The sequence below is a fragment of the Pelodiscus sinensis genome, chromosome 2 (genome assembly GCF_052426305.1).
Source record: "Pelodiscus sinensis isolate ZL-2025 chromosome 2, ASM5242630v1, whole genome shotgun sequence".
Classification (NCBI taxonomy): domain Eukaryota; kingdom Metazoa; phylum Chordata; order Testudines; family Trionychidae; genus Pelodiscus; species Pelodiscus sinensis.
The window spans coordinates 102,417,417-102,432,641 of record NC_143053.1 but is presented as its reverse complement, the minus strand read 5'-3'; the positions used below and the strand labels follow the sequence as shown (position 1 = coordinate 102,432,641).

General features: G+C 46.7%; 1 protein-coding gene across 2 annotated transcripts in view; it reads right to left on the bottom strand.

Annotated features, from left to right (window-relative positions):
• Nucleotides 1-13,889, bottom strand: part of KCNG2 (potassium voltage-gated channel modifier subfamily G member 2) — a 79,954-nt gene extending 66,065 nt beyond the window's left edge. Inside the window, exon 1 of one of the 2 annotated variants that reach the window (XM_075921115.2) lies at nucleotides 12,890-13,889. The gene's annotated coding sequence lies outside the window, so the exon portion shown is untranslated. The remainder of the gene's footprint in view (nucleotides 1-12,889) is intronic. The other variant, XM_075921114.2, reaches the window with a different exon arrangement.
• Between the last annotated feature and the right edge of the window lie 1,336 nt (nucleotides 13,890-15,225).

Genomic DNA, 15,225 nt, shown 5'->3' with positions numbered 1-15,225 from the left:
TCCACACCTTTCCTGAAGAATCCAGAGAAGAGCAAAATGTATTAAAGGTCTAGAAAACATGATCTATGTGGGAAAAGTGGAAGAACTGAGTTTGTTTAGTCTGGAAAAGACGATTAAGAAGGGACATAAAAGTTTTCAAATACCTAAAAGGTTGTTACAAGGAGAAGGGAGAAAAATAATCCTTAACTTCTAAAGGTAGGACAAGAAGCAATGGGCTTAAATTGCATCAAGAGCGTTTTAGATTGGACATCAGGAAAAACTTCCTGTCATGGTGGTTAAGCACTGGAATAAATTGCCTAAGGAGGTTTCTCCATCAATGGAGATTTTTAAGAGCAAGGTAGACAAACACCAGTCAGGGATGGTCTAGACCAGGAATGTCAAACTCAAAGCCTACAAACGAAAACTGATAGCTTTAAGGGCCACCAATGTACTTCTATCGGAAAGTCATAATTATTTATTATTATAGATTATGTTTTAGGTATATTGTATAATATTTTTTCAGGTCTTGTTTGAATATAATACAATAATTTGATGTTTAAAATTGGTGTTAATTGTTAAATATAAATAGAAAGTACTTTTTAATTATTTTTATATGATACATAACTTGTTTTGTTTTTAAATAAAAACAAGTATAGACCAAAACAATAAGGGAGAGACTCATAATAATTGCTTCAGCCTGGCAAACAATAGTCTTTGAATTTTCTTTGAAGACACACAGTATAAAACAGGTACATGCTGATTCTTTTTTTGCCCTGGAATTTAAATGACATCTGTATTGGCTGCCTTATTCTGCATCCATTCCCTCCTCCCCCACCTGCTCTAAGTGTCTATTTGTCCCCAGAAACAAATCGAGTGGCATGCAAAGCTGCCCTTTATGCTATCCTTAGGATTTCTTAAACTTTGCACTTTCAAAGGTATATGTAATATTCTTACACAGATAATCCATGCAAGACTAACAAGTTAATTGCCCTTTGGCTGACTGATGTACAAGTGCATATTTATTAGCAATATTAGTATGCCCTGGTTACCCTTGACTGGCTGGTACTTATTAGATATAAAACTGGATAATTTCCTTTTCCTTTTTTATCTTTAAAGCAGATGTTATTTGAGCCAAATGGGTATCCTTCAGAAATTGGAAACCCATCCCAAGTTAAGTCTATAGAGCAGAGTGAAATAAGGATAGGTAAAATGTAGGAGATATCAGGTGTGCAAAGTGGGAATTGATGAGCAAACAGCCAAAACATGATCAAAAATTGATAAAAGGAAATTTTTTTTACCCAATTCATCTGTGGAACTCACTGCCATTAAATAGCAATGAGGTCAAAGGTTTGTAAGATTTTTAAAAGGATGAAGGCTTATTGATAATGAAAACATATAAAATACCATAGATAGGATAAAAAACAGATTAAAACTCACTCATGTTTCAGGTCATAAGCCAGCCACAAACTGATGGGGGTGACGAAGAAACATTCCCTATCCAGAGATAACTGTCCACTGTAGTTTGTGAACATGTGCAAGCATACTCACACCCCATTCTATGACACATCTTGTATTGGCCACTTTTGTAGCTACAATACTGGACTAGACTAAAGGGTCCCATTGTCTGATTTGGCAATGCCTACATTCCAAGAGAATCGTATGACAACTATTAACACAGTACAGTTAGGTACTTAAAACTCAGGACATATGAAAATTAAATTGCGAACCACAAATCAGCCCCTTGTGTGTGTATATATTACAGTACTCTTGATTCCATTCCATGGAAAAAAACTGTATGCGATCATATTATTTGAGAAACAGTATGTGACATCATGCAATTAACACTGAATTGTATGCTTGTACAAGGGGAAGAGCTAAAGGGTTGTGGTCCAATGCCTCTCCCCTCCCCCAGAACCAGGCACCCCCAACCTAATGCCACCCCCAGAGCCAGGCACCCCTCAGGCACCCCCAACCTAATGCCTCCCCCTCCCCCAGAGCCAGGCACTCCCAGCTCCCTCCCCAACCCAATGCCTCCCCCAGAGTCAGGCACTCCCATCCCACCCAACCTAATGTCTGGGTCCCATCGTTGCCACACACTTCTTCCTCAGGTGCTGGGGCGGCATGAGCACAGCAGCCAGCTGTGAGCAGGCACTTGATGCCTGTGCAGAGCGGCTCAGCCAGCCATGAGCACGTGCTGGGTGCCGTGCACAGAGTGGCCGGCTAGCTGTCAGCAGTCACTGTGGCACTGTGCGCAGAGCAGCTGTCCGGCTGTGATCTGCACTGGACCACATGCTCCGAGTGGCCAGCGGGCCTGTCATGATCTTGAGGGTTAGCCAGCAGCCTGAGGACTAAGGAGTTAACATACCTTACCCAGGTAGAGTTGGCCAATAGGAATGTAGGTAGGAATTTCAAACTGGGACAAAGGAATTTTTTGGTTTCTCCCTCCTTTGTCCTGAACAGTTTCTCTCCAGCTACTGAGGTAGTCAGACAGAATGTCTCCCTCCAAGAATAGACTCTTCACTCTTCTGTAAGTAGGGTAAAGTTTAGATAAATCCGTTTGGTTTGGAAAATGGGATCTGATGTCTGCGCACTTTTTAAAAATGTCTTTTTGCTCTCTCTTGTAACGAAGTTCTAGGCCCATGGTGGGGTTCTCCCACCATGAGTATTACTTTGTGACTTTTCCATCTAGTCATGATGCTTGCAACAGGAATATTATGGTGATAATAAACGTTCTTTCTCTTTTCTTTTATTAACCTGGTATTGGTTAACTTTTGTGTCCTGGTTTTACTTTAGGGGGTGAGATTTCCCAAGTAATCTCTCCCTGGTTTCTTTATTATTACTTGGGTAGTGGCAGTGGAGTTTTTATCCCCAAAATCTAGGTTGTTAAGATTTTGGAGGGGAAGTTTATACCAAAGCCTGGAAAGATAAGGTTTTGGGGTACTTTTGCTGGCCCCCACTTCTGCACTTATCATGCCAGAGTGGAGAAGGAGCCGTGACAGGGTCACACTTCATTCTTTTATAAAATGTAGTGGCAGGCTGCAAAAAAATTCAATCAGGCCGCATGCGGCCCTCCAGATGCCTGTTTGACATGTCTGGTCTAGACAGTGCTTGGTCCTGCCATGAAGGGACTGGACTTGATGACTTCTCAAGGTTCCTTCCAGTCCTATGATTCTTTGTCTCTGGACTGGATTCTTTCACCTTCACCTCACTAAATAGCATTTTATTCCAGCAGACCCACTGAAATTAATAGCATTCTTCCCCAGAGTAAGGTACTGAATAATGTGACTTAAGCTATGTCTACACTTGGAGCTAGGGGTATTATTTCCAGTTCACATAGATGTTTTTGTGTTGGGTCTCATCAAGCTAGCATTAGGGATGTTAAAAATCAAGCTAGCAATAAGGGAATTTTTGGTAAACGTGTAAAGTTTTTAGTAAAATTTCAGCAACTACATTTATACGAGGGAGAGGAAGTGGCTCTGCGGGAGCCAGTACATGCTGGAAGCTGGCTTTTAAGTGTGTACCAGCTCTGGCAGAGCCACCTGCTTCTCCCCCATCCCCAGGCTGCTGTCTCTTCCTCTGGCAGCAGCGTGCGCGAAGGAGGGGCAGGTGAGAGCTGATGCTCGTGGGGAGCCTACTTAAAAGCAGTCTCCCTGCAAGCACGGTTTCCTGTCTGCTCCCCACTCTGCACGCATGCTGCTGCCTCTGATAAAGAGACAGCAGCACAGTTGGAAGGTCTGCAGGGGGCCTTGCATGTAACCATGAAGTTTAACTGATGAGCCCAAGCGCATAGGTTAACTGTTAAAATGTTTACACTAATACAGCCTTAGGTAGCATGATAAAAACTGTAGCCACAAAATCATGGGTAGCAGTGAATGGCAGTAAGACTATCCACACTCAGTACTCACCTGCCTGGACTCTGTGCCTATGTGCTCAGGGCAGCTAGCCTATACCACCGCTCACCACTGTCCATATTATTGCAGCTACACTACTATTTACCACACTAGCTCACGGAGAGCTTGCACAAATATGTCTGTGTGAGATGTAGCCTAAATATGGCAGCATTTAGCCTTCTATGTAGCTAAATTGCTTACTGAAATGGAACACAGATTTGAGGTGCGACCAAACAAGAATACAAATCACAGCTCACAAGTCAAAAAGCATGAAAAAAGTTGATGAGTTGACAAGTTAATTAACAGATATCCTAAAAAAAGTCTAACTGGTACAAACAAAACATTTTAGTCCATTGATTTAATATCTTCATTAGATTGATTACATTTTTTAAAAAAATCTCAACAGGGAAGCATGCATCTCATAAACCTCAAAACTGATGCCTTAATTAAGCAAATTAGAAGCTCAATGCAGTAACATGCATTATGGAAATATTTTGAGACACACCAGGCCAAAGTTCAGGTGGCATCACTCACTTGCGGTATTGCCACAAGAGATTCCACATATAATATCAGGATGATACTATACACATAAGGTAAACTTTTTAAAAGTGCCTATGGGTACATCCTAGCTAGATTAAAGCTACCACAGGTATGCCTACCCAATCTGCAATCATACATCGAGTCACAGTGTAGACATATCCTATGGCATTCAGAATGATATCTGACAGGATAACTATCCATAAAGAATGATATATTAGGGACGTACAAAAAGCTCAAAGCTCGTCAAGCCGCATACTCGTTGTGAGGTGCAGATAAGAATAATATTTAAGGAACTAGGGATGTAACCCATAGGTGCTGGAGCAGCACTGGTAGGGGGCTACTCCAGGCCCGTGGGGCCCACCCGAGGCAGAGGTGCTCCCGCCTAGTCAGAGCAGCTCCCACCGGCAGCTCCAGCCCGCCCCCCGCTTTATCGGTTAACCAGTTAAACTTAACTTTTAACCAGTTAACTAACTAAATGGGATTTTGCATCCCTATAAGGAATAATGTATTTATATTTAATAATGTATTTATAAGTCTATAAGCTTTATAGACCTAAGAGTAGAAACTGATTGCTGCAGGAGCATGTATGGGTAATGTCTGATTCAAGCAAGAGGGAGATGTCACCCCCTGCCTAGTCAGCTGGGAAGATAAGAATGTTTACTCTTGCCAAATCCCAGAGCAGTTAATGGAAAACCATCAGACAATGACAAAACAAACAATCAAACCCACATAAAAGCTAGAAAAAAAAATCTCTACAGCAAGGCAAGGGTTTGCCCTGCCTAAGAACAGAAACAAAAAGACTATTTTCACTGTAACAGCTTGCAGGGGAAGAGAGGTACAATATCCATTTACTATGGGAAAACCACTAACTGAAAGTACAGTAGATGTTTTTATTAACTTTTAGATCCTGGTCATAAAGAAACCAACTAGCTCTTCAATGGACTGGACTTTGAGGGGAAGAGAGGGGGAATGCTTACTATATTAGCTAGGAAACTTTTTGATTAATGTAGACCCAAGTTTGCATTTTATGTTTTGTATTGTATTATGACCATTTATTTTCCTCCACACGCTCTAGTTTCTAGTGCAAGCTCTATTCTCTCTTATGTAACCCTCTTCTTGATTTACTTTTAAGTGCTAACATGAACTATGGTGGTTTGCAGTAAAATTGGTCAACTGGGGAACACAGCTCCTTTGGGAACACAAGATCTGAAATTTCCATGAGTAGTCAGTGTCAAGGACTAAATATCACAAGAGAATGATTCAAGGAAGGTTGGGGGATGGGATGGAACTATTACCATTCAAGACAAAGGCTTGGTCTATAATATATCATTACATCAACCTAATTATGTTAGTGTCTACCCTATAGTCTTTGCTCCTGCTGACCTAAGTGCCCACTACATCGACATATAATTCCACTCCAGAAGCAATGTAGGGTGTTTCACTGTAGCTAGGACAACACAGTGTCCCTGTAGACCAGGGCTACTCAACTTTGGAAGTTCCGGGGGCAACAATGATACTTACAGTACATGCTGAGGGCCACAACTTGTGTGACTGCATATACATGAAAATATATACGCAAATAGCTTCTTTCACACTGACGGGCATGAATACAAAGATTAAGGCAAGACTACACAACACACAGGTCCCATTTAAGTCAGTTTGCTGATATTAATAAAAGCAATATTTACCCGATTTCCACCCATATGACAGCACTTTTAATGAGCAATGACAGTCCAGGAATTTAACTACTAAAACGCATATCAACAGAAGACCATTATACTGACTACTTTTTTGCTTTGGCTCCCACCTGCAGGCCACGTGTTGAGTCCCACGTAAACCCAAACTGCACTGCGGGCCGCAAACAAATGGGCCGCAGGCTGAATGCAGCCTGCAGGCCACATGTGGAGTAGTCCTGCTATAGTCACTGCATTACTTTTATCTACTGGCTTCTGGGGAGCTATGAAATTGACTGGAAAGATGACTGGGCACTTGGCTTTCTAAGCTGGGGTACCACCCAGGCTCCTGGCTCAGGCTGCTGCCTAAACTCCCTGTGAGCAGTCTTGTTGCCTTCCACCAACCCCCTTCACTAGAGGCAGAGTAACAAAATGACTCACTGTTTTGGGTACCCGAAGAACCCTCACAGGCAGTCTCTTCTTTGACTGTTCTAAAGTCCTGGGCAGGTTATGAGGCAATATGTCCCAGGACTCAACACACACAAGCAGGGAAGTTGGAGAAGCATGACAAAAGCATAATAAGATTTCTCGAGCAATGTGTGCACTCAGGAAGTTTAACAGTCTTCTCAAAATACACTGCTACTGTGAAATGGGCAATACCCTAAAGAGAAAAAAAGTGCTAGGACCACAGATTTAGAGCTAGATCCTACAACTATATCCACCAAGATGTGGGCGTTTCCCCACATGGATTCAGTTATAGGATCTTGCCCCTTGTAATGATTATTCATAGTGATATCACCTCTGAAAAGCTAAGCCAAAAGTTTTGTTTGTGTGCAGAGTTTTAAAAACATTTCATAATTAAGCTATAAGACATGACAGACATTTACTGACAGTTATTGCAGCACTCTCTGCATGTGTTATTTAAACCCAAGACAAGAAATTAAGACCAAATAACTTTAATCTCCTTACAAATGCAATAATGCCTTAACTATGCCCAGCATGAAAATGTGGGGCTATTAAATAATTTTTGAAGTGATAAGAATCTTACTCAGGGATTATTTACAATGGTTTACATGTTGATTAGGCAATCAAAAAAAAAATCTGTGTGTATGTCTTTAAAAGTGGCCCAGAAAAAAAAAAATGAGTTTTTCCCCTTTTTCTGCCCTTCCCCTGTACCTCATAATGTACAAGCAGGGGATCTGACCAGGCCACCCTCTCCAAACCCCACCTGTTCTTTACATTAGCAGTATTAAGTTTGATATTTTCTGTGCTGCTGGAAATCTTTCTTCATGGACTGAAACATGAATTGAGACTTTTGCAGACTTTACTAGGAGGATGTGGGAGTTGGATATTCAAGGAGAGCTTTTCTTCCAGCTATTGTACTTGTTTGAGTTACACAAACCTTAAAAACAAAAGCAAACAAAAACAAAAAAACCATCTGGTTTTTAACTGTCTGAACAAAGATCACTTCCATGTTTTCTTTAATATCTAAAAATTTCTACTAGCTCTAAAATCATCCCATACATCTTCCACAAAAAATAGGAGAGCTACTGTTTCAATTTCCAATTCAAAACACAAGAAGAAATATCATACATGCCTTCATAAAGAAGCAAAAAACCAAAAAGTATGGACTTTTTATTTTTTTGCACTTTGCGGGGTCCACTTTTAAGCCACTTCAAAACCACAGTAGTTTCCTGGACTAGATAATCAGAACAGAAAAATCTCTCTTGCTGAAATAACTTTGTAGCTTTAGGATTTAGTAAAAATGTTTTCATGCATAATTCAGGTGGCTTCTACCACTTTTAGTGGCCTCTGTCAACCATCACCCACAGAGTCAAAAGAGGGAAGTCAAAATCCCGCTTGCAATAGCAACTCCAAAACAAATACTGCACCAAAATGAGAGCCTATTTCTTCAGAAAGCAGCTTATGGAGGCTGGACAAGGGCCTAATGAACAAGGACTTCCTCAGAGCAAGCCTTAACCACAGTTTTAGAACTGGTGCTGAACAAAGAGTTAAATTGGGTGCACCTCTATAATCAATTCTGACCCATCATGTTCATTTCATAGGGATGATCTTATGCAGGGTGTATCATCAACTGACTAGTCAGTAATAGATTAACATTAACTAATATAACTGTAAGATTTTTGGTAAACAGAACACAAAGGTAGGCTTTGCCATGACTAGCAACTCACATCTGCCTCCTGGAACAAGCATTGGTGTAGTGTCTCCATTAAAATTTACAATCATATTCTTTAACAAGTTATTAAGTAGGATTGAACAGTCAAGATTAGAGATACCTTGGGGTAAAACTCTCTTGAAATCAATGGAAGCTTTGCCCGAGTAAAAATTATAGAATTTGACCCCATGTAGTTGCATGCCAAGGTGTAGAATAGGGGTGGGCAATAATTTTTGTAGGGGGCCACTTAATGAATTTTGGTACATGGTCATGGGCCAGCTCCACCCCCAGGAAGAGCTGGGCCTGGGATTGAAGAGGCGGGGCTGAGGACTAACCTCCCCACAGAGTTGTCTGGGGCAGGAGGCTTTGAATTAAAAACACAATAAAGGGCTCGCAACTCCCAGCCCCACTGCTACCACCTTGCCAGGATGGTACGCAGAGCTGCTGCAGCTATTTAAAAGGTTCGCAACTCCAGCCCCTGCTGGGTGAGTGCTGCAACCATGAGCCATTTAAATAGGATCCTGCTGCCAGAGCCACTGCCTGGAAATTCGGTGGCATGGGCAGCAGGGTATAAACAAAGTGGCCAGATGCAGTCCATGGGCCAGATCAAAGTGTTAGGCAGGCTGGAGCCAGCCCCCAGGCTGCATCTTGCCCAGCCCTGGTGTCAAAGCTTCATTTCAGTTACATAAGGATGAAAACAGCTTTTTTAGAAGGGAGTGCTAGTCAATTAAAGTACACTCAAAGAGTTAATAGCTGGCCTATGTACTTCCAATGTGCAAGAGCAAGCTCTTAATATCACTAAAGCTCTCCAGTGTCAAAATGCAGTTATATACAGTTTATCACCAGGGTGGCCAAGCATCCGGCTTTTGAATGGAACGCCTGGTTGACAAGGGCCGCCCTGGGGGCTCCGGTAAGCACTGCTGGCTGGGCTGGTAAAAGTCTAAGTGGCTTTCAGCAGGGAGGCCGGCCAAGTGCCTGTCTGGCTCAGAGCAGATCCCAGAAGCAGTCGACAAATCCCTCTGACTCCTAGGTGCAGAGGCAGCCAAGGGAGCACCGCATGCTGCCTCTCCTCTATGGGAACCCTGGCCAATGGGCACTGCAGGGATGGTGCCTGTAGGCAGGGGCAATACGCAGAGCCTCCCCCTCCCTGCCCCTGTGCTAAGGAGCCAGAGGGACAAGCAGGCCACTTCCTGGGAGCCACCTGACAAAAGTGCCCCCCAGAGCCTGCACCTTAACTCTTGCCCCGCCCAGAGCTTCTTCCTGGAATCCCAAACCCTTCATCCGTGGTCCCTGCCCAGAGCCCCTACCCTCAGCTAGGGCCTGACCCATTCTGCTTCCCAACTCTCTGCCCCAGAACAGAGCCCCTCCTGCACTCCAAACCCCTCCGTTCCCGCCTAGCGTTCCCTTCTGAAACTCAGACCCCTCATCCCTGGCCCCACCCCAGAGCCTGCATCCCCAGCCAGAGCCCTCATCACCTCCCCCCTCCCTAGCCCAGAACTCCCTCCTGCACCCTGTAATCCTAATCTCTGATCTCACCCCAACATAGGCACCCACTTCCCCTCTAGCCAAGGGTACTCGCTAAGGATGTTAAGCACTAGTCAATTCCACCCCCCCTTTCTGCCTCTATAGAGGCAGAAGGGCGGGGGGGGGGGAGAACAGGTACTTCAAAGCAGCAGTGCCACACAGCTGAGCCAGGGATCAGCTATGTGGCACCACTTTGAAACCCCAAGCCAGCGTTTCAAAGGGGGAGCCACCACACAGCTGATCCACAAATCAGCTCTGTGGTGCTGCCCCTTTAAAACACTGAAGCACTGTGGAGCCCAGGATCAGCTGGGGAGTCCTCAGCTGACTCTGGACTCCACAACGCTGACACTTTGAAATGCCAAGGGCATTTCAAAGGGGCAGCGGCCGCACAGCTGAGTGGGGGATCAGCTGTGCGGTGCTGCCCCTTTGAAATGCCAATGTGGTGTTTTAAAGGGGCAGCACCACACATCTAAGATGAGGATCAGCTGTGCAGCTGCTGCCCCTTGCGCCATGGAGCCTGGGGTCAGCAGGGGACTCCCCAACTGATCCCGGGCTCCAAGCGGCATTTCAACGGAACCCGTGATCAGCTGGGGAGTCCAACTGATCCTGGGTTCTGCTGAAATGCCACACAGAACTGGGGCCAGCTGGGGTGTGTCCTGCTGACTCCGGGATCCTTGGCTTTGAAATGCACAAGAGCCCCCATGGGGGACTCTTGTACATTTCAAAGCAGGCACGCCCACGTGCAGCCTGGAATCAGTGGGACTGCTTGCTAGCCCCGGGCTGTACCTGACGTTCCGCATTCCTCCTTTGAAATGCATAAGAGCCCCTGCTGGTGCTCTTGTACATTTCAAAGGAGGAACGCGGAAATACCTATTGACTAGTTGAGTAGTCAATGGAAATTCCATCAACTACTCGATTAGTCAATTAACAGCAATGTAACATCCTTTGTACTCTCAATTCTCTCCTTCACCCCACCTCTTCCCACTCGTACTCCCTCTCCCAAGCATTCCTTGGCTCAGCTCCTTCCTGTACCTCCCAGAGCATCCTGAACTCTGTGAAACAGCTATTTACAGAGGGCAGAAGGTGTGGGGAGGGGAGAGGGGAGGACCTGCCCAGCAGGACTGCTCCTCAGGGCCCTGGACTGGAGCCACAGTTGGGGGTAGCTGCTGAGTCCCAGGCACGGAGCTGATGGTCAGACATTCAGGACCTGCAGTGGAGCTCCCAGACCCGGGACCCGAGGCAACAGTGGAACCTGCGGACCCAGTGGCTACGACTCCCAGAAGCAGCGGGGCCACCAGCCAGGACCCCGGGCATCAGAGGGGCCTTTGGCCCCCGCTGGTGTCTGGGACCCCAGCACAGAGTGCAAAATCTGGGAGACCTCCTACTTATGCTGGAGCACACATGGAATCAGTGCCTATGCACTCCAAGCCTGCACTCATGTCTGGAGCCCTCACCCCCTCCTGTATGCCAATACCCTCCTCCAGGCCGGAGAAAATGAGCAAGTGCGAGGGAGAGTGAGTAATGGGGGGCTGGTAGGAGTGAGGGGGTGAGATGGGTGCAGGACAAGGATGTTCGGTTCTCTGTGAATAGAAAGTTGGAACCCTGTTTACCCCTTACATTTCAAATGAGGTTTTACCACCAGACATCATGAGAGAGTTAAAAGCCATAGATCCTCAAGGGAAAGGAAAGATCTGCAATTAAGATATTATACACAGCACAGTGAACAAGGCATTCATTGAGTCTAACTGATTTCTAATTTATCAACTAACACATCATTTTGGTGTAAAATAATGAACTTATTACCACACTAATGGCAGGTGGAAAGCAGCTAATGCACAACGCCACACACACTGATTTACAGGAGATGCCATCAAACAAAAGATGCACAAAAATGGAGACCCCACTCATTTTCAATACATTTTGTTGGAATTTAAATATACATCTGTTCACATTCCTATTAAAAAGTACAAAACAACAACAAAAAGGGATGAATATACCAGAAAAGGAGAAAAATTCGACATGGCAGCGGGCATGCAAAGAACACCGGGGAAGCCAACAATAGCTAGTGCATCAGAGCTCTCATTATCAGCAAACCGGCAAAGAGAAACTCAAAGGCTTCTCAGCTTTTTATCTCCTGGACAGGTTTGAGTGGACTTTGTGGCAGGGTGCTCCCAGAAGCTCTCCCCTTTGTGCTCCCAGAAGCTCTCCCCTTGCAGCCGGGGTGCTGCAAAGATTTGTATAGAGAGGGTGCTAAGAGCACTGGACCAAACTGTGTGACCCCCCTATGTGATGGAAATCACTACAAGCTAGGGGGTGCGACAGCTCCCTTTGATCCCCTAGTTCCAGCTCCTATGCCTGGCAGTCCTGGAGAGGAGGCAGAACTGCTGCTTAGAGGGGTTATCCACCTTCCCAAAGCCTAGACAGAAAAACCTGACTGGACTGTGGGTGCATCTGCTGGCTGCCCTGGGACAGCAGGAGGTGTCTAGGCTTCAGCGCCATGCCCCAGCACCAAGCAGACACTCGGAAAAGGGAAATCCTGCGATTTTTCAGCTCATTGAGCACCTTGAGCTGCTAACTCTGGCGGGGGAGTGGGGGGTGGAGGGTGTCTACCCAGAGGACTGACCCAATGGGCATCGCAACAGCCGCTCTTTGCTCCTTCTCCATGTAGCACCTGGGGGACCCCCCCCCCCAACTCTCCCCTTCATTGAAGTTTCTGTCTCCTCTCTGCTCAGAAATCAAACAGGGGCAGTGCTCGCTGTTCCCAGCCCGCAGGGAATTAGCGAGCCGCCCGGACGAGCGCGGCAAGACAGGGGCGGGAGAAAAGGCACAGAAAGTTCCTGCCACCCCCCGCGCCAAGCCACCAGTGGGCGGGCACCCGGCCGGCCACCCCGCAACACTCAGCGCCGGGCGGAGAGAAGCAGCGGGAGCGCCGCGATCGGCCCCCTACGGAGAGCCAGGGCACCACCGCACTGGGCTCCCACCTACCCCCGCCCAGGGAGGTCCGGGGACCCCTAACGCCCATCACACAAACTTCACGGCGGCCCCAGAGGAAACCTCAGCCCCTGCCCCGCTCCCCACCCATCCACCCGCCCTGCACTGGACGGTACCTGGGGAAGCGGCTGCCGGTGGATGCATCAGCTGCGGCACTGGCAGCCCAGGCGCCTGCCCCGCCACGGACCCCCGCGCACAGCGCCGGAGCTGCAACTTGGCGGCTGGCTCCGAAGGTCCCAGCAAAGGAGACCGGCTGCGGCTGCTGCAGGGAGGGGCCGCCCCGCCGGGGTGCTGGTGCTGCTGCCGAGTCCCGGCTGGCTGGGGGTGCCTGTCGGAGCCCGCTAGCCAGCGATTGGGTCCCCCTCGCCCGGCTCCGCGCAGGGGCGGGAGCTACCCCCCGCCTTCGGCGCCGCCTCTCCCGGCTCCCCCCACGCCAGCGAGGCGGCCCCGCCGAGCACCTGGGGCCAGCGGGCGGCTCCTCCCCCGGACTCTGGACGAGCGCTGCCCCCTGGAGCGGGGCGCGGGAGGGGCAGGCTGAAGGGCCCGCTCAGCAGGAGCTTGGCAGGGCGGGTCGGGGCAGGGTGGGTGTGGCCGAGGGAGGGGCCGGGAGAAAGTCCTGCTTAGCCCCCTCCCCCCGGCTGGGTCGCTGCACCGCCTCGCCCCGCTGCGACCCCTTCCACAGCTCGTGCGAAAGACACGAGGTCCGGCTGCAAGACCCTGGCGGAAAAGCAGCGACCTTGTGTTTTGCTAGGCGGGGTGAGGGAAGGTGACAGCAGCCAGCATCGGACCCGCCAATAACTGATCCCGGCCAAGCTTTACTGGGAGCCTCGGAGGCACCTTCTTCCCTTGTGTAACTCAGCCCGGCCGGCTCTCCACGTTGAAACTGAGCCAAGCCAAGCCGGGATTGGTCTCTCTTCCGATATTAGTTTGGCGTTTGGCTTTTACCCTGTGCCAGAATAAAGTTGGCCAGTTGTTTTAAACGCTGTTTTTTATTCGGAGACAAAACGTGTGTGACATTTCCAAACGAATGTCCTACAACGTACATGTTATGCTGTAACTCAGGGTTTACACTGTTGGGGGTCAAATTCTGCTCTTAGTTATGCCTCGGGAAATCAATAGTCACGCCACATCAGTGAGGCTACTCCAGATTAACACCAGTAAAGCCAACCAGAAGCCCACGGTAAAAATACTGCCGGAGGACTGGGAACACCTGGATTTAATATCTGTCAGACTACCTCTGTTACCCCTGGGAAATCGCTTAATCTCTCCGTGTCTAATTTACCTCTCTATAAATTGGAAGGAATGTTTCCCTACCTAACAGGGGTATTACTAGGAAAAACATATTAATATTTGCAATGAATATTGATACTACAGCAATGGTATAAAGAGCTAGACAGCTGTACCTATATGTGCAAAGAACACATTTTCAAATTACCAAATGACAAAAATAAAATCTCCCATAATGAATATTAGCAAAACACCCTTAATTATTAATACATTTCAAATTTTATCTAGTGTTTATCCAGAGAACAGATTTGTCGTCTTCATGCAATTACTTTCTTTTTCAATAAGTTTTCCAGCTTTTATATATTCTGTACTAGAAGATTTACCCCAGCATTGCTCAGGTCCTCAACTCAATTAAGTTTTGGTGTCTGGAAAATAAAATTAAAATGTACATGCTTCATTTAAATAATTTCCGTGGGGTGAGCTGTGGAATTAGCTATTCAGTATGTGGGCTGTCCTGGGGAGAGAGGACAAACCCTGCCTTCTCTCACAACAGCAGCGTGGGGACAGATGAGAAGTGCCGCTTCATGGCCAGGGCAGCTCCCATGGGCACAGCTGGGGAGGGTCAAGGTTTGTCTGCCCCTGTGCTCTCTAGCCAGAGTGAGGAATGCAGCAAACTGTGCACTTCCCCTCACTGCCTGACAAAGGGGAACAATCAGCAATGTTCTCAAAAGAATTGGGGTTGGAGGGTGTGCACTTGGAGGGTGGTAGGCTCTTAGCTGTAGCAGTCCGGGGTGGGAGAAGCTGTAGCTCCAGCCAGCCCCTTTCACCTGCCTGGTAATTCTGTCTCTTTTCTATGTGGCTTTCTGAGAAGCAGTCCCAATCCTGGCACAACCAAACCCTGACCTTGCTTTAAGTTATGATAAGAGGAAGCTGCATATTAAATGTGCTGATCCTAGATCTTACCATTTAGAAGGAATTCTTGAACAGACAGATGGCCAAATGGACAAACTCTCTCAAATATATAGTGGATAAATAGTTTTGATTTTAAATAAATATAATGGCCAACAATTAGTCCCTATTACAGTTGAACTACTTTTGGCCTTTTGAGACATATATATTTTTAAAGATCATGTATAACTCATGTGCAACTGCAAGCCTAAGTGCTGTAAAAATCTAAATAAAATAAATAAGTAAATAAATCTATAAACAAGTCTATCATGATTTT